This window comes from Belonocnema kinseyi, chromosome 3 (genome assembly GCF_010883055.1).
Source record: "Belonocnema kinseyi isolate 2016_QV_RU_SX_M_011 chromosome 3, B_treatae_v1, whole genome shotgun sequence".
Taxonomy (NCBI): Eukaryota; Metazoa; Arthropoda; class Insecta; order Hymenoptera; family Cynipidae; genus Belonocnema; species Belonocnema kinseyi.
The window spans coordinates 116,534,197-116,556,912 of record NC_046659.1 but is presented as its reverse complement, the minus strand read 5'-3'; the positions used below and the strand labels follow the sequence as shown (position 1 = coordinate 116,556,912).

At 24.1% G+C, this 22,716-nt stretch overlaps 1 protein-coding gene across 3 annotated transcripts in view; it reads right to left on the bottom strand.

Annotated features, from left to right (window-relative positions):
• LOC117169550 (alpha-1,6-mannosyl-glycoprotein 2-beta-N-acetylglucosaminyltransferase) overlaps nucleotides 1–22,716 on the bottom strand; it is a 133,931-nt gene that overhangs the window by 57,359 nt on the left and 53,856 nt on the right. For all 3 annotated transcript variants that reach the window (XM_033355972.1, XM_033355971.1, XM_033355973.1), the window contains exon 2: nucleotides 679–721. The gene's annotated coding sequence lies outside the window, so the exon portion shown is untranslated. The remainder of the gene's footprint in view (nucleotides 1–678; nucleotides 722–22,716) is intronic.

Here is a 22,716-nt window from a genome sequence, read left to right as displayed (position 1 = left end):
TGGAAATTTTTTATTGAAAAACTATGCGCTTTTCGGAAAATTTGTCAAGAATAAAAAGTTCTTGTAATCAGCCGAGGAATACGCCTGAATTTTTCCGGAGCCATTAAGACGCCATTTTGAAAATACTAAAACGAAAAATCGATCTTTGAGCCATGGATTCTCAAAGTTTAGACATTTATTCCACGTGTTAGTGAAATTCCAGACATTTTTTTTTTGTTTAAACTCCATTTTGGGATAATAAATAAATTTTTTGAGGAATTTCATTGGCACCGTCGGAAAGAGATCTTAAGCAATAAAAATATATGTGTCTTAATTTTTTCTAGCGTCGAATAGTCTTAGTTATTGGCCGTTGAAAAGCAGTGTACCGGTAGTGGCGTTTTGGCCGTTTAAGGGTTAAGTAGGCTGTTATTGGTTATGAAAATTATTCGCTGTAATAATTTTTTGATGATTATACCGATATAGGGTTTTAAAAGAAAATGAATATGCCAAGTATGTAATTTTGTTGCGAGGGTTTTAACAAAAGAGAATTCACAATAACCAAATTACATGTGTAGATGTTTTGAGCTCATTTTGATCGGTCTGTGCATAAATGTAGAAAAAATACAAATTCCGAGCGCGTAGCGTAAAGCGTGAGAGCAACGCGCGACCAGAAGTGAATTAGGAAATATGTGAACTTACCTCAATTGAGAATAGTGCATCGGATGATCCATTTTCGTCCAATCTGTAACAAAGAAACAAAGATTTAATCTTAAAATTGTTTTAAAAAAAAGTATTACATTTTTTAAAAATAATCTCTTCTATACAGATGACACATATTCATTGAAAGACATGATTCACTTCCAGGTGCGAATCCAAAGAAGTGACCTGGAGGGGGTGGCCTCGAAAAATGTTATACACATAGATAGATATATGACTAATTAAATTGACGAATTTCTAACTAATGTTTAAATTAAATATTACATGCTAAACTCAACAATAAAAGCATATGAATCATTGGAACTCTTCTAAATTTAAAGTATTTGAAATTAAATCCTTAAATAAATAATTCATAAAACATTGTTGTCAGACTTTTTCGAACATAATGTTTTGTTTCTTATCTTAAATAATCCGAGTTTCTTTCCTTTGAGTCTCTTCGAGTTGAAATTATTATCTATTTGTAAAACGGCGTTCAAAACAAGATGAAGATTGATGGATGGATTTCTAAGGATTTGATTTATTTTAAAATATTTTCAAAGTTTTTGAACATTTTAAGGAAATTTCAGAGATTTTAAAGATTTTACGGCAGTAGAAGAGATTGAACAAGAGTAAGTTAAAGGATAAAATATTATTTGAATATTATAACTGATTTTTGACGGATTTCAACAAATATATAAAATTCTAAACATTTTATAATATTTCTATAAACTGGAAAGAATTTCAAAAAAAATGAAAGGATTTCGTAGGATTTCAAAGAATTAAAGATAATTTAAAATATTTTGGTTAATTTGCGTTTTCAAATAAATTCCTTAAATTTTGGAAAATCTTAAGTATTTGATAGGAATTCAGAATATTGAAAAAGGCTTCACGGGATTTCAGAGAACTTCTAAAATTTATAAACATTTCAAAGGATTTTTATAAGATTTTATAAGATTTCAGAGGATTTCATTAATTCTGAGGGAATTCAACGTATTTTATTAGATTTCAAAGAATGTATTTGCTTAATTTATTAATTTTTAATATATTTCAAGATTTGCAAGGTTTTCAAGAAATTTTCAAGATAAATCTAAAATTTGAAGGAATTTCCAATTAATCTAATGATTTTAATTAATTCAAAACGTTGCATGCGACTTTAGAGAATTTCATAGAATTTCTTAGAAGATAAAACTTTGTTATTAAACTTTTTCAGAACGGCGAAAATTACGAAAAATTTCAAGTTGATAAAAATTACTAAAATTAATCATATCATGTATCAAATGACAGTCAAAGTGATTGGATCGATTTTATTATCAGAAAAATGAAATTTCTATATTAAAAGAAACATTCACTGTTATTTTCACTGTTCAAAATTAATGAATTTTAAACATTGTAAAACTTCAAAGTATAATTATTTTTAAAACGTTGAAAATTATAAAATGTCTAATTGGAAGTTTTGAAAATAATGAAACCAAGGTAAATGGAACCATTAAAAATTTATGCAAACTCCTGTTAAAAAAAAACAAAAATCCATCGACTATATTTGGACCACAACGAACCAAAAAAACCCCTATTGTAACCTTAAAAAATATAATATTTGGTCAAAAATAAAAAAGAGGTGAGAAAAATGAGAAGGCAGCTAACCACATCCCCTTAAAGTTACTATAATTATAAAATAAATTAAATAATAATTTAAATATTTAAATTAATAAATACTTGATTAAATTTGAATTTACAAGATTTTTCTTCTTCATTACTAGAATGATTAATTAAATTTTATTTTTCTTTCCTTTTTTTTATTTAAGACCGAAAACAATTAAAAAAAAAAAAATTCAGATTAATATAGGGGTTTTTTGTTTTTCGTTGTTTTTCTTTGTTCGTCGTGGTCCAAATTTGGTCAATGAATTTTTTTTTGTTTTGTTACAGGAGTTTGAATCAATTTAATTATTGGATGTTAAATAGGATTTTTAATTTGGATATTAGTCTAGTTTATATTATTTTAATTTTGACCGTTAAAAATTAAATCCAAACTTCGTCTCAAATTGAAGTATTCTAAAATTAGGTTCGTGAAAATAAATCGTAAAAATGATTTATTTTCAAATTCTACATTACGCTTGTAAAAATCTAATGTACAAAAGTAATAACGTGAAAATCAATTATGAAACACTTTCATGCAAGCTGAGGTACTTCATGTTAGGTACTAAAAGTCAAGCATGATGTCAGTATGCTATGGAATATTTTAACATTACGTCACACTCGGTCGGTAACCTCGAAATCTGCTAGGCCTTACGACTTGGTGGACTGCAAAACATTGATAACATAGAACATAGATTATAGATTATAGATTATAGGAGTCTGATTAAATTTAATTTTTTTTAGATGAAATTAAGTGAAAATCCGTGATGCCACTTTGCTTTTCAGATAGAAAAGAAATATCATTAATTATTTTTGGCACTTTGAAAAGTGTGCGATTGGTGCTGATTATTTTGGAATGTTGGTAGTGCGTTAAAATCTGTTTTTCGAAGACTGACCCTTCTCAGAAATCCTGTAAGATTATTTTGAAATCCTTAAACTCCTCCGATTTTTTTAAAAATCCCTTTGAACTTCTTTACAATTATTTAACATCTTTCGAAGTTTCTGGAAATTGACTAAAATGATTAAAATCCCATAAAGGCGTTTAAATATTTATAAATTCCTTAAAATCTGTTAAAAATTCTTAAAATTTTTTCAAATCACTTGAAATCTTTTAAATAGGTGTTCAAAAACTCGCTTGAAATTGGTTAAAAGCACTAAAACTATCTTTAAAATCTATAAAATACCTTTTAAAGCCATAATTCTTTTTAAATTATTTTTAAATCCTTCAAAAATAAACTTTTAAATCCTGTCAAGTCCCAAGTAATTATTCAAAATCACTTAAATCCTTAGAAATCCTTAAACACCACTATTTTTTTTGAAATTTCTTCAACTCCTTTCAAATAATTAAAAATAGTTAAAATTCGACTAAAATTAATTAAGATATCTCAAAATCCTTTACATTTTCTCAAACTCCTTAAAATCTCTTGAAAATCCTTAAAATCACTTGAATTATTAGAAATCCTGTAGAATTTCTTGAATACCCTTAAACTCTACTACATTTTTTTAAATTCCTTCAACACCTTTCAAATAATTTAAAATCTTTCAAAATTGATTTAAAATCTGTCAAAATCCTTGGCATTTTCTTAAACTCCTTAAACTCCTTAAAATCTCTTGAAAATCCTTAAAATCACTTGAATTATTAGAAAGCCTGTAGAATTTCTTGAAAATCATTAAACTCCACTACACTTTTTTAAATTCCTTCAACTCCTTTCAAATAATTTAAAATCTTTCAAAATTGACAGAAATGATTTAAAATCTCTCAAAATCCTTTAAATTCGATTAAACTCCTAAAAATATCTTGAAATTCCTTGAATTCTTAGAAATCCTGTAGGAATTATTGAAAAAAATGAAACGCAACATAATTTTTTTTTTTTTCCCTTCAAATTCTTTCAAATAATTTAAAATATTTGAAAGTTGACCATAATTAATTATGATCTCTTAAAATCCTTTACATTTTCTTACACTTCTCAAAATCTCTTAAAAATCCTTAAAATTACTTTAATTCTTAGAAATCCTGTAGGATTTATTAAAAATCCTTAAACTCTACAGAATTTTTTTGAAATCCCATCAACTTCTATTATACAATTTAAAATCTTTAAAAATTAATTAAAATCTGTCAAAATCCTTTAAATTTTCTTGACCGCCCTAAAATCTCTTGAAGAGCCTTAAAATATTTTGAAATAACTTTTAAATAATTTGATTGACATTATTTAAAAGCACGAAAACTGTTTTAAAATCTGATAAAATCTCTTTTAAATCCTTAAATCTCTTGGAATTATTTCTAAATCCATCAAAAGAAAACTTTAAAATCCCATTAAACTCTACAGAATTATTTGAAATCCCTTGAACATCTTTCAAATAATTTAAAATCTTTCGAAATTTACTAAAATTAATTAAAATCTCTTAAAAGCTTTTAAATTTACAATCTTTAAAATACTTAAAATCTTTAAATTTTTTAAGTTCCTGAAAATCCCTTAAAATTCAATAAAATATTTTGAAATAATTTTTTCAATAACTCGCTTCAGATTATTTAAAATCACCTGAACTGTTTTAAAATCTTGTTAATCCTGAAACCTTTATAAATGAGTTTAAATGCCTTGAAGAATACACTTTTAAATCACGTCAAATCCCTAATAGTTATTTGAAATCACTTAAATTCTTAGAAATCCTGTAAGATTTCTTGAAAATCCTTAAACTTCACAGAATTTTTTTGAAATCCCTTCAAATTCTTTCAAATAATTTAAAAACTTTCAAAATTGACTGAAGTTATTTCAAACCTCTTGAAATCTTTTAAATTTTCTTAAATCTCTTGAAATCTACTAAAAATCCTTAAAATCTTTGCATTTTTTCTATCCTTTGAAATCTCTTAAAATTCATTAAAATCTTTTTAAATAACTTTTTATTAACTCGCTTGACAATATTTAAAATCACTAAAATTGTCTTAAAATCTTATGAAATCTCTTTTAAATCCTTAAATCTTTCAAAAAATTTTTAAGTCCTTGAAAGAGAAACTTTAAAATCCCGTCAAGTCCCTAGTAATTCCTTAAAATCGATTGAATTCTTATAAATACTTAAGATTTCTTGGAAACCCTTAAACTGCTCAAAATGTTTTTTGAACTCCCTTTAACTTCATAAAGATTATTAAAAATCTTTCAAAATTGACTAAAATTATTTTCAATCTCTTAAAATTCATTCAAAATATTTTTTAAAAGCTTTTCAATAACTTAAAATTTTTGTTATTACATTTCAATAACAAAAATTTTTTTAAATATCACGCGGCGTATTACTTTAAGGAGTTCAAGAAAACGTAAAGGATTTTAAAAGATTTAAAATAATTTTAGTCAATTTTGAAAGATTTTTAATGATTATAAGGAAATTGAGGGTTTTAGAAAAAGAATTCTATGGAGTTTAAGGATTTTCAAGAAGTCTTACAGGATTTCTAACGAGGATCACAGTCTTCTAAATTGCCAAAAATAATTTTAAAAAATTCTTTTCTATATGAAAAGCAAAGCGATATCACGATTTTTCATTTAATTTCGTTAAAAAAATTGATTTTAGTCAAACTCTTATGTAATTGATGACTTACATTCCACCAAGTGGTCTTATAGACTTCCACGTTACCAACCGAGTGTGACGTAATGTTAAAATACTCAATAATGAACTGTCAAAGTGACAGTTGGGTAACGAGAATGAATAAATTTGAAGATTATTATAAATAATCTTTTGCAACATTTGAATAATTATATTTTTTGTCATTTTTCTCCTTTTTCCCGTGAAAAAGAAAAAACTCAAGAGAAGTAAAAAAAATCCACGATGTACATAGACACGCCCCTGTTTATTTGTACCAGTAATCGTGTGTGAATGACCACATTATTGGATTATTTCCCTTGTTCGAAGGCTTAGCTTTAGCCGACACTATTGTGGTAAACTTACATCATACCTTAATACTTTGCTGACATAAATGAAGATTATCTTCAGCCAGATGAACGTCATGTTCTTAATTTTGTGCTTAAATGTTTAAAAAATTCATTTTCCACTAATTGTAAGAATACTCAATTAAAATGGCAATTGTTCAATCAAACTTAATTGTTTAAGGAATCTGTATTATCATCAGAGAATTACAGAATTTCTTAACGTCGTTGCAGACTACATGGAGCAAAAATTAAAATTTTTATTTCAAAAAAAGATCTTCTTTCGGTCCGCTGTGAATCGACCCACAGAATTTCCAATTGCCGATTGAGTGCTTTTCCATTAAGCTACTAGAGAGATCGAGAGAAGGATCCCTTTTCAGAAATACACGCATTATTATGCCAGGTGCTACAAGTCAATTTGGCAAGGAATCTGTATTATCATTGGAGAATAACAGAATTTCTTAATGTCCTTACAGACTAGATAGAGCTATGAATTAAATAATTTTCTACTTAAATTGTTTTTTCTAAAAAAGATCTTCTCTTTCAAAATTAAGAACAAAATTTAATTAACAAATTTTTTAATTCATAGTTTCATCTGGTCTGTAAAGACTTGAGAATATTCTGTTACTTTCTTGATCTCTTTAGTAGCTTAATGGGAAAGCACCTGCTCGGTAATCGTATGTTTTATGATTCGATTTCCAGCAGAGTGAAAGGAAAAGATCTTTTTTCAGAAAACAAATCTAACTTAAATAAATTTAATTGACTCTCTGAAATGCATTGCAGCTTATTTATTTGAGGGTATTTATATTTATTTGCGAATTTTCTGATAGGAATCTTGTTTAAAGTACCCTTGACTTGAGAAGTATGCTTCATTAAAGTCACCGAGAGTAATAATCACTGAGCGGAAGTAATTAATACGTACTTTCAGGATGAAATTGAGTACGTCATATTTAAATTGCTGGAGTGTGCTTTGCTCGACATTTTAATTTACTTAATCGAGTTTGTTTTCAAATAAAGATCTTCCTTCGCATCTCATTTTCACCGGAAAGCCGATTCTATATAGGATACTGCTTGCACTTCGTTTTTCATCCAATGTCGAGATTTTATCCGGGGTTCAGATTAAACCGCAGAGAAGTGGATTTAATGGAATGTCTAAATTTCATTCCAGCGCAACGCCTCATTTTGTCGCGCATAATAAAAACAGAGGGCAGCATAATCTAATACATCAACGTTATATACATAACTATACTAAACGTGGCTGGCCTGGAGCCAATGGTAATGATAAAAATGATATGACTATACTTTTTTCATTTCTGTAATTTCCTTTAAATATTTGACGTAAAAATGTAATGAATAAAAATTTTTATCTTATTTTTATTCGGTAAAAAGAAAATATTAATCAGGGAGGCGATTCGGCGGATGAATTCAAATTCCCGGGTTTTCCCGGTCAAGTTTTCATTTTTCCTGGTCAAATAAAAGTAGCATATTCATATTTGTCGAAAAATTCAAAAAATTATTTTAAATTATGACGTTCATTCTAAACAACTTTTAACACAGCAGAGTCAAAAATTAAAAAAAAGATGAATTTTCAAATTAAATTATGAATCTTCAACTGGAATATTGGAACTTTAAACCAAACAGATGAATTTTTAACGAAAATATTAAATATTTAAATGAAATATTTGAATTTTTAAATAATAAGATTATTTTTCAAACAAAAAGTTTAATTTTCCAACAATAAAATAAAATTTAAAAAAAAAATACGTTAATTATAACGAAATAGTGGAATTTTCAATCAAAGGAGACAAATTTTCAACCAAATAGTTTAATTTTTAACTAAACAAAAAATTGACTTTCTACAGAAAATAGAATAGTAACATATGTAGTAAAAAATTTAATTTTCATCTAAAGCAGGGTGATCGTTTTAATGAAAGAAAAAAATTCCCGGTTATTTCCCGATTTTTCCCGGTCAACTTAAAGTAAAATATTCATATTTGTCGCAAAATGCAAAAATTTATTTTAAATCATGACGTTTGTTCTAAACAACCTTTAACATAACAGATAAAAAATTGCAATTTGAATGAATTTTTAAATAAAATGATGAATATTTAACTGAAATACTTAAAATTTTTAACAATAAGATTAATTTTCAAACAAAAAGATAAATGTTCCACAAAAAAATACAATCTTTTAACAAAATACATACATTTTAACGAAATAGTTGAATTTACAATCAAAGGAGACAAATTTTTCAACAAAATAGTTGGATTTTAAACCAGAAAAAATCCAATTTTCAACAGAAAATGGAGTAGTTACATATTTAGGTAAAAAATTCATTTTCATCTTACGCAGGGTGGTCGTTTGAATCGAAGAAAAAATCCCCGGTCATTTCCCGGCTTTTCCCGGTCTACAAAAATTTATTTTAAATCATGACGTTCATTCTGAGCAACCTTTAACACAACAGAGACAAAATTGAAAAACAGATGAGTTTTCAAATGAAATTATGAATCTTCAACTGGAATATTGAAATTTTAAACCAATCAGACGAATTTTCAACTAAAACGATAAATATTTAACTAAAAAACTTAAATTTTTAAACAATAAAATTAATTTTCAAACAGAAAGATTAATATTCTTCCAAACAATACGATTTTACAACAAAATACATGAATTTAGCGAAATAGTTGAATTTTCAATTAAAAAAGACAAATTTTTAACTAAATAGTTGAATTTTGAACCAGAAAAAACACAATTTTCGACAGAAAATGGAATAGTTACATATCTAGTAAAAAAAAAAATACTTTTCATCTTAAGAAGGGTGGATGTTTGAATTGAAGAACAAATTCCCGTCATTTCCTGATTTTTTCCCGGTTCGCAAACATTTTTTACGGCCAATAACATAAAAAAATTCGAACACTTAAGCCAAAAATGTTACCATTTAAAGTAATAAAAAAAATACACATTAAAGCACTTGAAGTGGAACTCTTAAATATTAAAATCATGAAATTGATGTTAAAATGTTTTTTTAATTCCAAATTTTTTTGGTAAATGCTCAATAAAAAAAAGAACGTATAAATGGAAAGGTACTAATACTCTTCGATTGAACCATTTTTTTTAATGCAAATAATATGCAGTTTTGAGTTTTTAATTTTTATAAATTATGCTGAGTTCAAATATCTTGATTTAAATTCAAATATATGAATCTACATTTTGATTTTAAATGCTCTAATTTAAAGAATCAATGAACTTTAAAGTTTTTTAAATACATATTTAAAGCATTTTTAAGCTAGAAACATAAAAAATTAAATTTTTTAATTTTTCAAAACTGAAAACTTCTAAAATTAGCAGTTTAATTATTTTCTTCTTAAATTTTTGTTTTCCGAACTTCTATACATATGTTTTAAAATTATTCGAATTTTTTATATGATTTTTAGAAAATCTTTTAAATTTCAAAAAATGTCATTAAGATCTTCCAGATTCTTTTTTGACCATTTTGGAAATCTTTTTAAATATTCTCTTAAAATAATTTTCCCAAATAAAAAAAGCTTTTATTTTCCTACGAATCTTAAGAAAAGATTTTTTAGCCCTGCACAATTCTTAAAAAGTTGCTAAATTTTTGGTTTGAAATCTGCAAAAACTTAAATTTTGGTTTAAATCAGGCTTTTGCTATTTGCACCTTAATTTTAAATATTCTAAATTATTTTTGAATCTTCTACAAACTTCTTAATGCTTTTTAAAATTACTTAAATTTTTTATACAAATGATAAATGTTTATTTGATATTTTTATATTAAAATTCAACAATTTCACTTACGAATAAAATTTTTTCGAAGAATAATTTAAATGGTGACATTCAGAGTTTAAAATCTCAAAATTTAAATGATTCAAGGCTTTTGATGTCAAACAATTCAGTTTCAAATTTTTACTTTTAAATATTTGGTTTCAAATAACTTATCTTAAATGAAAAGTCTTTTATTTAAATGAGTTAAGAGTGGAATAATTTAGACTGAAAGAACAATTTAAATTTGATTAAAGCCTTTAATTACGAATATATAATTGTAAAGTTATTTTTAAGTAGAAAATAGTTTAATAGGTTTCATTTGGACGTTAATATTTTTTTAATGACTGAAAACTTTAGCATTTAAACACTTTAATTTTTAACGTTAAAATCTGGAAATTCTCCATTTTTTAATACTATAAGTACCAATCCATTAAAAAAATATTTTATTCATTATATTTAAAGTTCATAAAATAAAAATTGTTTTTCCAATATTTTATACTTCAAGCGCTTTTACATTTTACTTGCTTAATTCTTCAGGACTGATTAAAAAATTTTTAAAAATTAAAAATGTACGCTTAAAAAGAAAAATCTAAGATGCAAATTTTTTAAAGCAAAATATTTTTGAATTACGTATTGCGAACTGAATGATATCACAATTGTAAAATAATTTAATTAATTACTTTAAAAAACTGTTGAAATTGAACTTGTAAAGATGATGAATCATCAACTGAAATAGTTGAACTTTTAACAAGAACAAAAGTTTACTGAAAAAGATAGATTGGGAAGCTAAATTAAAAAAATTGAGTTTTAAGTTAAGAAAATCAATTTGCAACCAAAAACAGACACAAATCTTCAAAATAATAGTTTTCGGTAAAAAAAAACTTTCTTTTTCATTCTAAGAAACAAGGTTTCAATCGTATATTTCATTTTCAACTAAACAAATGAATTTTCAATTAAAATAATAATAAATAAATAAATAAATAAATAAAATAAATAAAAAATAAATAAATTAATATAATAAATGAATTTTAAACATAAAAAGACAAATTTACATACAAATTATTAAATTTTGAACTCGAAAAGTTCCATTTCAACCCAAAATGAAATGCTTAAATTTTCAGTAGAAAAAATTTAATTAATTTTGATTAATCTTCAACTGGAATTTTTGAATTTTATACCTACCTACGAGATGAATTTTGAATTAATAAGGTTATTCTCTACAAAAGAAAGATGAATTTCCAGAAATTGCATGAATAAAAAAAAACATTATAAGTTTTAAATAAAACATATCTATTTTTGACTAAATAGTTGAATTTTAATCCAAAAAAGATAAAATTTTAATCAAAAATACAATAGTTAAACTTTTCGTGAAAAATTTAATTTCCAAACAAAGAAACGGGATTTTCATCAAAATAGTTGAATTTTTTACTGGAAAAGTTAAGTTTTTAGTTGAAAAAATGATTTTCAACAAAGTAAATACATTTTCAAAAGAGATGAATTTTCAAATAAAAAAATTAATTTTTAATAAAAACAACTATTCAAAAAATTCTTTGAATTATTTTTTTTCTAAAATTTGGAAGAGGGAACTTTAAAATTGTGACGCATTCTGACTTGGAACAATTATAAACCAGAAAGATAAACTTTTAACTAAAAAGATGAATCTTTAACTAGAATAATTGAAATATTTAAATTTAATAGAAAAACGCTAAATTTGTAATTGAAAATGGAATTCATAAATTTTCCGTTAAAGTAATTAATTTGTAATAGGAAAAACGAGTTTTTAACCAAATAGTTATATTTCTAATAAAAGAAATTACTTCACAACTAAATTGATAACAATTAAACAAATTAAAATAATAAATAGTTGAATTTTCAACCTATAAAAGTGCCTTCTAAAACAAGTAGTTGGATTATTACCCAAAAAAGAGAAATTTTTAATCAAACAGTTACATTTTCAGAAACAAAAAGATAAACATTTCACTGAAAAATGAATAGATACATTTTCAGTTAAAATTATCAATTTTTAATTGATATAAACGAGTTTTCAACTAAATAGCTGAATTTTTGTTATAGAAATCACGTTTTTTTCTAAAAACATAAATCAATGAAGTTTAACTTTCAAAAAAGTAGATGAATTTTCAATAAAACAATATAAATTGTTAAGGAAAAATGTACCAGTTTAATTTTTAAACTGAAAGGATAATTTTACAACAAAAATGTTTGAATTTCAATCGAAGTCTACAATTGTCACCCAAACAATTGATTTTATAAAAAAAAAATACACAAATTTTCAACCACACAGTTAAATCTTCAACCAAGACGATAAGTTTTGTACTCAAATATTTGAATGTTCAAGTTACAAAATATAAGTTTTTAGCAAAATAGTTGAACTTAACAAAAACATAATTATAAAAAAGACAGGCATTTGGAACCAAACAGTTGAACTTTCAAGCAAAAAAAAAAGAATTTGAGAAAAATAATTAAATTTTAAACCTATGTATAAAGATGAAATTAAAAAAAGTTGATTTTTAAATAAAAACAATCAGTTTTAAACAAAATAGTTAAATTTTTAATAAAAGAATAACTTTTCAACAAAATTCTCGAATTTTCAATGTAATAATACCATTTCTAACTTAAAAATTAATCGCCAGCTGAAAGCAAATGCAAAGAAAAGAAATAGAAATCTCTGACCGATTTTTTATTTTCTCTTGGCCATTAATATTCAAATACAAGAACCTTAATCTTGAAATATTTTTAACATTCCAAATTTAAAATTTATTATCAATGATAGTTAAAGTTCCTCTTATAGAATTTTTTATTATACAATTTGAAACTTGCATAATTTTCAATTGTAATTTTTTTAAATAGAAAACTTCAATTTTAAAGATTTCTAATTTAAATTAGTACAATTTTGAAATGTTGCAAAATAAAAAATCTTTGAATTTTGAAAATGCAGATTTGAAAATTGTTTAATTCTAAAGATTTATATTTCTAAGATTTATAGTTCAAAGGAATTTAATTTTGATTTTTTGAAATATTTCATTCATGCAGATTTACAAATAAAAATTCTTTAATTTTTGAGAGTGACATTTGAAAATTATGTCAAGAGTTTGCATGTGTAAATGTTCCAAATTAAAAAAAATTGAAACGTAAATCTTTAGAATTACATAAATTTTAATGGTAACTTTTTAATATTTTCTTTAAATATTTACAATTCAAAGTTCTAAAATGTTTAAGAGTTGTAATTAAATTATTTAAATTTGAAATCATAAAAATAGCAGATTTTTAAATTGTAAAATTAAAAAATTAAAACTCTTTAATTTTAAAGATAAAAAATTTTAAGTATTAACATTTTGAACAGTTACAATAAAAAATCTTTGATTTTTGAAAATATAGAATTAAAAATTGTTCTATTTTCAGGAACATCATTCAATTTTCAATATTTTACACAATTTTCCATTGTAAAACTTAAAACTTGCATATTTTTTATATTAAATCTGCAAAATTAAAAAAACTTCAATTTTAAATGCGTACACAAAAAAATTCTTAAATTAGGATGATTTTGAAAACCAAAAGTCAAGACTTTTCATTTCTAAATCTTCCAAATTAAAAAAATTTAACAATGAAAAATTCTTCAAGTTTCAGATTTGCAATTAAGGAATCTTTTAATTTGTAAGATGTATTTATAAATCACAGTTCTTAAATTAGGATTATCATAAAATAAAAAGTCAAGAATTTTCAATATTTTAAGTCTTCCAAATTGAAGAAATTTTAAATGTAAATCATCAAAATTACAGATTTTTAAATTCTCAAACTCAAAAATTGCAAAAATAAAAAATTTGGAACACTTCAATTTTAATTATTTACAATTAAATTTATTCCAATTTTTAAGAAATACAAAAATAAATCTTTGAATTTTTAAAACAGAATTGGAAATTCTTCGATTTTTTAAAGATTTTCAATTAAGGATTTTTCAATTTTAGAAATGTTTGAATAAAAAATCCTAAATCTTGATGATTTTAAAGAACACAAATCAAGAGTTTACAATATTCTAAATCTTCTAAATTAAAGAAATTTAAAATGTATCGTCATACATACAGAATATTCAAGACTTGCATAATTTTTAAATTTAAATTTTGAAAATTGAAAACTCTTCAATTTTAAAGATTTCAAAGTTCTACAATTCCAAAAAGTTACGATTTTAAAAAAATATTTTAATAGCATAAAAATTTACAATTCGAAATTCTTCAAATTTCAAGATTTTCAATTAATGAATCATCATTATTAAATGTGTATAATAGAAAATTATGAAAATTTGAAAACTCCATATGAAATATATTTTTGGGATTTAAAATTAAAATTTATTCAATTTTATAGATTTCACATTGACAACATTTATTCTTTGTTTTTTAAATTCATATAATTTATTATATAAGTTTCCTTATATAGAATAAGAAGGACAATTCAGGAAATCAGACATAGTGTTCTAGAAAAAAAGAAATTTCCTAATTCTTTATATTTTTAAACAAATTATAAAAAACTAAACTTTAAGATAGTAAACATTTTTTTAAAGTACATCAGCCAGATTTAGAGACTTTTGAACTAAATGAAAAGATTTCAGCATAGCAATCTAAAAAAAAAGATATTTCCTAATTCTTTTTACAACTGATAAGAAAAAAAAATTACACTTTAAAATAGAAAATTTTGTTTCATAGGTTTTTGTGATCAAGGACATTTATTTTTTTAACTGTAATGACGTCTGCAATAATAATAGCAAGTTAGGGTCATTAAAATCCGTGACCAGGGTCAATTATTATCAATTCGCTAACCATTCTCAGCCATATGCAAAAATCACTACGCATTATCACTGAATTGATTATTTCTTTTCTAAAAAAATCTACAATAGATCATTATAATACAAAACTTTAAAACAATATTTTTTAGGAGATTCATGAAAAAATCAATTTTAAATTTTAATTTTATTCTTCTCTGATAATTTTACCGTCAGTATAAATAATAAGGATTTAAAAATTCTAGAGCATTCATGAAGCCGTAAAATAAAGTATTGGAATTCGATTATGAAGTCGGATTTCGATATAAAATCAGACTAGGTAGCACGAAAGAATTGGGTTTCGATAAAAATGTATATTCACTCAAGAATTTTATATTTTAATACTATTTTATAACATTTATTTTCTCATTTTTAAAGTCTACAAGGCTTTTTAATTATTTAATATTAATATTCCCGCGAATTTAAAAATATATAAAGAAAAAGAGACAGAAAACTTTTTTTTTAATTAAGCGTTTAAACAATTTAAAGATTTTAACTTTAAAAATTGAAATGTTTAAATTCGAAAGATAAATAATTTTTAATTACTCGATTTCTGAGATGTCTCATTTTTAACCCACTCAATTTCAAATTTAAAAAAAATATTTTTTCATAAAAAATAAGCAATACTAAATCTAATATTATAATTAAAAAATTGAAAAAAAAAGAAATAGTTGAATTTCCAACATATGAAGCGGCCATCTAAAATGAAAAGTTAGATTTTCAACCCAAAAAGATAAGTTTGTAATCAAACAGTAGAATTTTGAAAAAACGAGAAGATAAATATTTGACAAAACCGTGAATACATAAATTAGTTCAAATGATTAATTTTGAATTAATAGAAACGAATTGTCAACAGAATAATTAAATTTTCAGTCAGAGAAATGAGTTCTTAACTAAAATGCTAAATCTCCAGAAAAAAATGAATTTTAAATTGTTTTAGTCTGAAATTTTCCATTTTTAACACATTCAGTTTTAAATAGAAAATAAAAAATTTTAACCGAAGTTTCTAGGCACATGGAATGAACTTAGACATGGCCTTTTTTAATTTTTAACAATATTTGCCCGTTCATTGAAAAAAGAAATAAAAATATCTAATATTATTACTCAACAATTTTTTAATGGAATTGTTTGAAATAGTAAAGCCTTAAGTCGTTTAAATTTGAGACTTTAAGTAACTTTGAAAGTTACAATTTCAATTATTAACTCTAAAAATGTTTAAAGTTTAGAGTAAATCTTTCGAATTTTGATGCATAAATAACAATTAAACAATTATTAATAATTAAAGTATTGGGATTCAAAGTTTAATCAGATGTCAATATAAAATCAAACTAAAAATAATATTACCACTATACTTTTCGTTGGATTACTATATTTTGAAGAAAATTAGTTTTTTTTCATTCAAAAGTCAACAATTCAGACGAATTTTTTTCCTTGCTTGGATCAAAATTGGGTGTCTTCGTTTCAAAATTCATCTGTTTTGGTGAAAAATCTATTTTTTGTTCTTGTTCAAGATTAAACTATTTTGGTAGAAAAATGAATTTGATTTTGTTGATGATTTTTTTCTTGATTTTCAACTCTGTTTCACTTGAAATTGAAATATTTTTTGGTCAAAATTAATCTACTTTGTTAAAAAAATCTCTTTTTGAGTTGTTGAAAATTCAACTAATTTAGAAGAAAATTAATCTGATTTTGTTATTTATTTTATGGTTAAATTCATCTATGTTTTATTTGAAACTAAAATCTTTTTTGGTTGAAAGAATAGGATCAATTATTATTTTTCTACTTAAGAATTCATCTATTTCGGTTGAAAATTCATGTATTTTAATCAAAATTGAACTTTTTTAGTAGAAAGTTTAACTATTCCGTTACAAAGTAACTTTTTTGCTAAATTAATAATTTTGGTTAGAAAATGCAACTGTTTTGCAAAAAATTAAACAAATTAGTGGAAATTTTTTTCGTTCTTGGTTTAAAATTCGTCTTTTTCTTTTCAAAATTGATCTATTTTGGTAAAAAATATTCTTTTGTGTTGTTGAAGATTCAACTTTTTTGGTAGAAAAATGAATCTGATTTAGTATAGTATTTTTTGGTTGAATTCAACTGTATTTTATATGAAATTAAAATCTTTTTTGTTGAAATAATATCCAATATTATAATTTCCTTTCTATTTTGGTTAAGAATTCGTGTATTTTGTTAAAAATGAAATCGGTTAAATAAAAAGTTCATTTAATTAGTTAAAAAATAAAAAAAAACATTTTTTATGAAAATACAACTATTTTGTTGAAAATAGTTGTTTTCGGTTTAAAAATTTATCTCCTTTGCTCAATAAAATTCTGTAGAACTTTCATTTATTTTGTTGAAAATTTGAGTTTTCTAGTTACAAAATAAAATACTCGGTTAAAAGCTCAACTACACGGATGGCTAAACTATTAGGTTGAAAATGAACTTTTTATAGGAAATTTAATTCTTTTCTTAAAAATTTGTCTTTTTTTTTGTTTGAAAGTGTAAGAAAATTCAACTATTTGGTTTAAAAAGTAATTGTTTCCGGAAAAATGTACATTTTTTGGTATATGAATTTACTGCATAAAAAAATTCTTAACAAATAAAATACAGATTGTGACAAAAAGATTTGTTCAAATTCTCATTTTTTAATACAGTGGTACAAAGATGTAATTTTAATTTTAGTAAAAAATTTAACGTGGTATTTTAGCGCAGTAATAATTTTTTTCTTTTTTACGATATTTTAGAAAGTATTATTGTTTGACTTAAAAAAAATTTCCGAAACAGAATAGTTTGTTTTTATTTGTTTGTTTTTATTTTTGTGAAAAAAAGAATTTTTGATTTTTAATCACTAGCAATTATGCTTACTCAAAATTGGTGCATTTTTTTAATCAAAACTTTTTGTTCTCATTTAAAAACTTAACATCGTAGAAGTAAGTTAAAAAAAATATAAATGGAAGATAACATTTCTTATCACAATCTACAGCCGAGCCTTTTCTGTTTTATGGTCAGTGTGACTGAGATTGTCAACTGACACACCTATTGTTTCGAAATTAGATAACATTTTCTGAACAAATTTTGTGGGGTTTAAATCAGCAGGAAGTCATATCGGAATTGTTTCTTTGTCTTATTTTTAAGTGGTCATTAAATTAAGTTTTTGTGAATTATCGTCTCATTTATTTTTATTATTAGCTTATAAAATTAACGAAGTGAAAAAAGTAACTTTTTAGGTTACTTGAAGATACTTTATATAGTAATTCTAACTAGTGACAGTTAAAAGTAATGTAACCGCTTATTAAAAAATAGCGAATTTTCAAAAAAATACTTACATAATTTTCAGCTAAATTTTTGAAATCAAAATTAAAAAAGATATAAAATTAAAAATTGAATAGTTAAATTTTCAGTAGAAAAAAAAATTATTTTAAGCGAAAAAAAATGGTTAAGTAATTAAATGGTCGAAGAAGAGTTAACATTTTTTCAATGTGAATTTTCAAGATAAATTGAAAAAAACTTTGCAGCTAGTTGGATACAACTAAAAATACGAATTTGTAATAAAATCATTGAATTTTGAAACAAAACCATTAATTTTCAACAAAAAAGATTAATTTTCTACCCAAATAGACGAATTTTCAACAAATACATCAATTTTCTATAAAAAGTTCAATTCTTAACTCATACAGGAAATATTTTGACCAAAAATGGAATAGCTAATTTTTAAATAAATGGATTAATTTTTAAAGCAATAAATGAATTTATAACATAATAGTTTTATTTTCAAATAAATAGTTAATTTTTTAACAAAACCAAATAGATGGATATTAATCAGACAAGATTAATTTTCTACCCAAATAGATGGATGTTTAACAATACAGATGAATTTTTAACTTGTAGAAGAATTATTTTTAACTATAAATAGAATAGCTACAGTTTTGAATTAACTGATTAAGTTTTAAATATGCCATACAAGATTTTAGTCATAAAATAAAAATTTCAGCCTAAAAATAAAAAAATATAATTTTTTATGTAAGCCGCGCTAATTGGTATTTTCGAAAAAATGAAAATGGTGCTGATTTGTGCTATATTTGTGCTCTATTGTAACATAATAGATTTATTGAAAAAAAAAATTAAACTTCCGACCCAAAAATTAAAAAAATATATTTATGTTAGCTGCGAAATTTTTTTCTTTTAGAAAAAAATTTGTTTTAGAAACAACCCGCTACGCATACAACTATACTGTGAATATGAAGTTCAATTTTTGAACAATTGAAAAAAAGACTATTAAAAAAAAAATAAAAAGGATGATGAATTAATAAATTTAAATAAAGGGAAACTTGTGCTGAGTTGTGCTAGGCTAACAAAAAAATTATTTTTGATGACGAATTACACTCAAATTAATATTTCCCAAAAAATGCAATTTTTTGGGACTTGGAACACATTTTTTACAACAAATATTCAAAAATACGAATTTCGAAAATCTTAAACTTGTTCTGAGTTGTGCTAGACTAGCACAATAATGATTCATCATGAAGAATTTCACTCAAATTAATATTTTCTAAATAAAGGTAAATTTTTTCCAAATATTAATTATTTGAATAAATTTTTGGTCGAAAATTTATTTCAAGTCCGAGAAGATTGCATTTTTTGAAAATATGAATTTCCGTGCAATTCGTCAACAATCATAATTATTTTACTAGCCTAACACAACTCAACACAAGTTTCAGATTTTCGAAATTTGTAGGTTTGACCCTTTTTTTTATCAAAAAAACGTTCCAAGTTAAAAAATATTGTTTTAAAAAAATATATATTCAATTCAAAGCGATTCTTCATTAAAAATCATTAATGTACTAGCCTAGAACAACTCAGTAAAAGTTTCAGTTTTTTCGGAATTTGGGCTCGAAAAATTTATTACGAGTCCAAAAAGATTGCATTTTTTTTGAAAAAAATTAATTTTCATTTCTTCGAAATTTGAAGTTAGCCTTGCCAACTTTCAGGATATTTTAGATACTCTGGCTCTCGCTGGATTAAACCATTCGAAAACAGAAGCATCCAAAAGCACATCACTTTTTTGACACAAAAAAAAACATTTGGCAGCACACTTCAAGTGGGGAGCACACACTTTTTCGTAGCGCAAAATGCATGACACATTATGCTGTTTCATGAACAGACAGTTATTTAACAGAAAACAACTTACTTTTAAAAATATCAGATTAATTGTTTACGAAAAACACAGTTTTCATTATTCTCACGTTAACACTTGACAGTCTGAGGTTACAAAAAGGTGCGAGGACAAATCATGCTTTTCGTTTCGAAACGATCATACTCTCTCTTTGTCTATAGAACACTTTTCTTTTTAACTTTAATTTCAATTAAATATTAACAAAAAACCTTATAGTAAATGTAAAATTGTGAACCGTACTATAACATTATTTATTAAAATATATTTTAATTTACTGCACTTTTCCATTAACATTCCTCCAATCATTTCGAGATAGTATTTCGCGATATATATTTGTGTGTCAGATGGCGCTGTTGTAAAAGGTCAGAGACAGGCTCATTCAATCGCTCGGAATAATCCAATTGGTCCCACCGGCTTCAGGCATCGTAGGCCCACTGCTGGTCGACGCGAGCTCGTCTTCGTGCTTATTCACTATGTAAATGTGTGTGCTACCCGCTTCGCGTGAACTGACGCAATATCATGAGGCAGTAACTTAAATAAAAATGAGTATTTTCTGGTTGAAATATCAAATGTTACATTTTTTATGACATTTTTATATTAAATTTTTGTAAATATTATGCTAATCGTTTTTGTTTATAAATTCAACTATTTTAATGAAAATCCGTTTATCTTTAGTTGGAAAGTAATCTTTTTAACTGAATATTTAACAATTCCATTTTTTGTAAAAAAATATTTATTCAGTAAAACATTGAACTATTTTGGTTGAAAATGGATTTTTTTGTTAAAAAATTGCCTTTTAGCAAAAAACTAATCTTCTCGGTTAAAAATTTGTCCATTTTAATTAAAAATTCAACTATTTAGTTAAAAACTTTCACTCATTTTAACACTTCGTTGACTTTTCAAGCTGTTTAATTTGTTTAATTTGTTTAATTGATTTACGGTTGCTTGATAGTTTCCGCATAAAAGCATGAAGGATCGTTTAATACTTTGAGTCTTGTGTAACGAGACGTGACATATTTAGCTCATGGATTTGTGTAAGACTTAGTAGCACACGTGCTTTGCGCACGCGAATTCAATGCAGCAGACTGACTGCATTGTCAAAATGCCCTTTAATATTTACATCCATTCGATAAATATCAGCAAACATCATTAAACACGGAAAATAAACTGTTCCAATTTTATAGTTGATCGTAATTAAACAAATATTGTCTTTTAGAATAATATACTCGCGATGTTACGTAAAATTAATTAAGTTGAGAAACAATTCCGAGTCTAACGTACAAAACTTAACAATGTAGTTTAAATTTCTAAAAAATAATTAAAATTTCCACAAAATCGTTGAATTTTTATCCCAATAGCTGAATTTTACACCGAGAACATTAATTTCCTAAGAAAAAAAGAATTTTCAACAAGATACTTGATTTTTTAACCAAATGGTTGAATTTCCAAGAACATTTATGAATTTTCAACCAAAAATTTCGATTTTCAACTAAAAAGGATGAACTATCCATTAGAAAAAATTAAATATTAAAGTTTTCAGTTGATAGATTGTAAATTTTAACGAAAAAAGTTGAACTCTCAACGAAAAATGAAATAGTTTATATTCTAACCGAAAATACAAATTTTCAACTGAAAAATATCAATATTTGATAAAAAAAGTTGTAACCAATTAATTAAATTTTTAACTAGAGATGAAGTCTCAGCCAAAATGTTTAATTTGAAATAAAAAACTGTTGAATTCAACAAAAAAATTCGAATTTTCAACAATGTAATTGAATTTTCCACTTAAAGGCCAAGTTTTAAGGAAATAAATGAATTTTCAGCGAAAGAATGCAATTTTTAACTAAATAAAATAATTTTCCAACCAAAAATGGAATTGTTAAATTTTCCGTTAAAAAAATTAACTTTCAATAGAAAAAATTTGAACAAATGAGTTAATAAGTTTTCAAGCTAAAAACTCCAATGTTGAAAAAAATCGAAAAAGGTGAAAAACTAAAAAAGATAAATTTTTAATGAACAATTAAAATTGTTAATTTTTCAGTTGAAAAGGTTTATTTAGAAATTTAGATATTTAAAATAATAGTTTACTCCTTAACCAAAAAGAGTATTTTTCAACAAGAAAGAATAATTTTCTACTCAAAAAGACGAATTTTCGAACGAATAGTTGGTTTTTCAGAGTAAAAAAAGTTTTTAACCAAAAATGGAATAGATACATTTTCAGATTAAAATATTATTTTTCAATAAAATAAATGAAAAATTTTTAATAAAGAACAAAAGGATAATTTTTTCTCAAATATTGAATAGCTTAATTTTCGCTTTAAAAAATAATTTTTCTATGAAAATGAAGAGGAATTTTAAAACAAGAAGATTAATTTTTTACTCAAAAAGAAACTTTTTTAACAAATGGGTTAAGTTTTTAAGATAATAAGTCGAATGTTTAAAAAAACAGTTGACTTTAAAAAGTTAAAAGAACAATTTTTAATAAGAAAGGTAACTTCCTATCACGAAAGATGAATTTAAAAAACAAATAGTTGAATTTTCTACTAAAAAAGATAAATTTTTAGCCAAAAATAAAATTTTGCACTTTAAAATGTTAATTTTTAGGAAATTAAATACTATACGGTAGCGAGACATGGACTTATCAAGAAAAAGATAAGAGTAAAATTAACGCAATTGACATGAGATTCATGCGCATAATAAGCGGGAAATCCCTA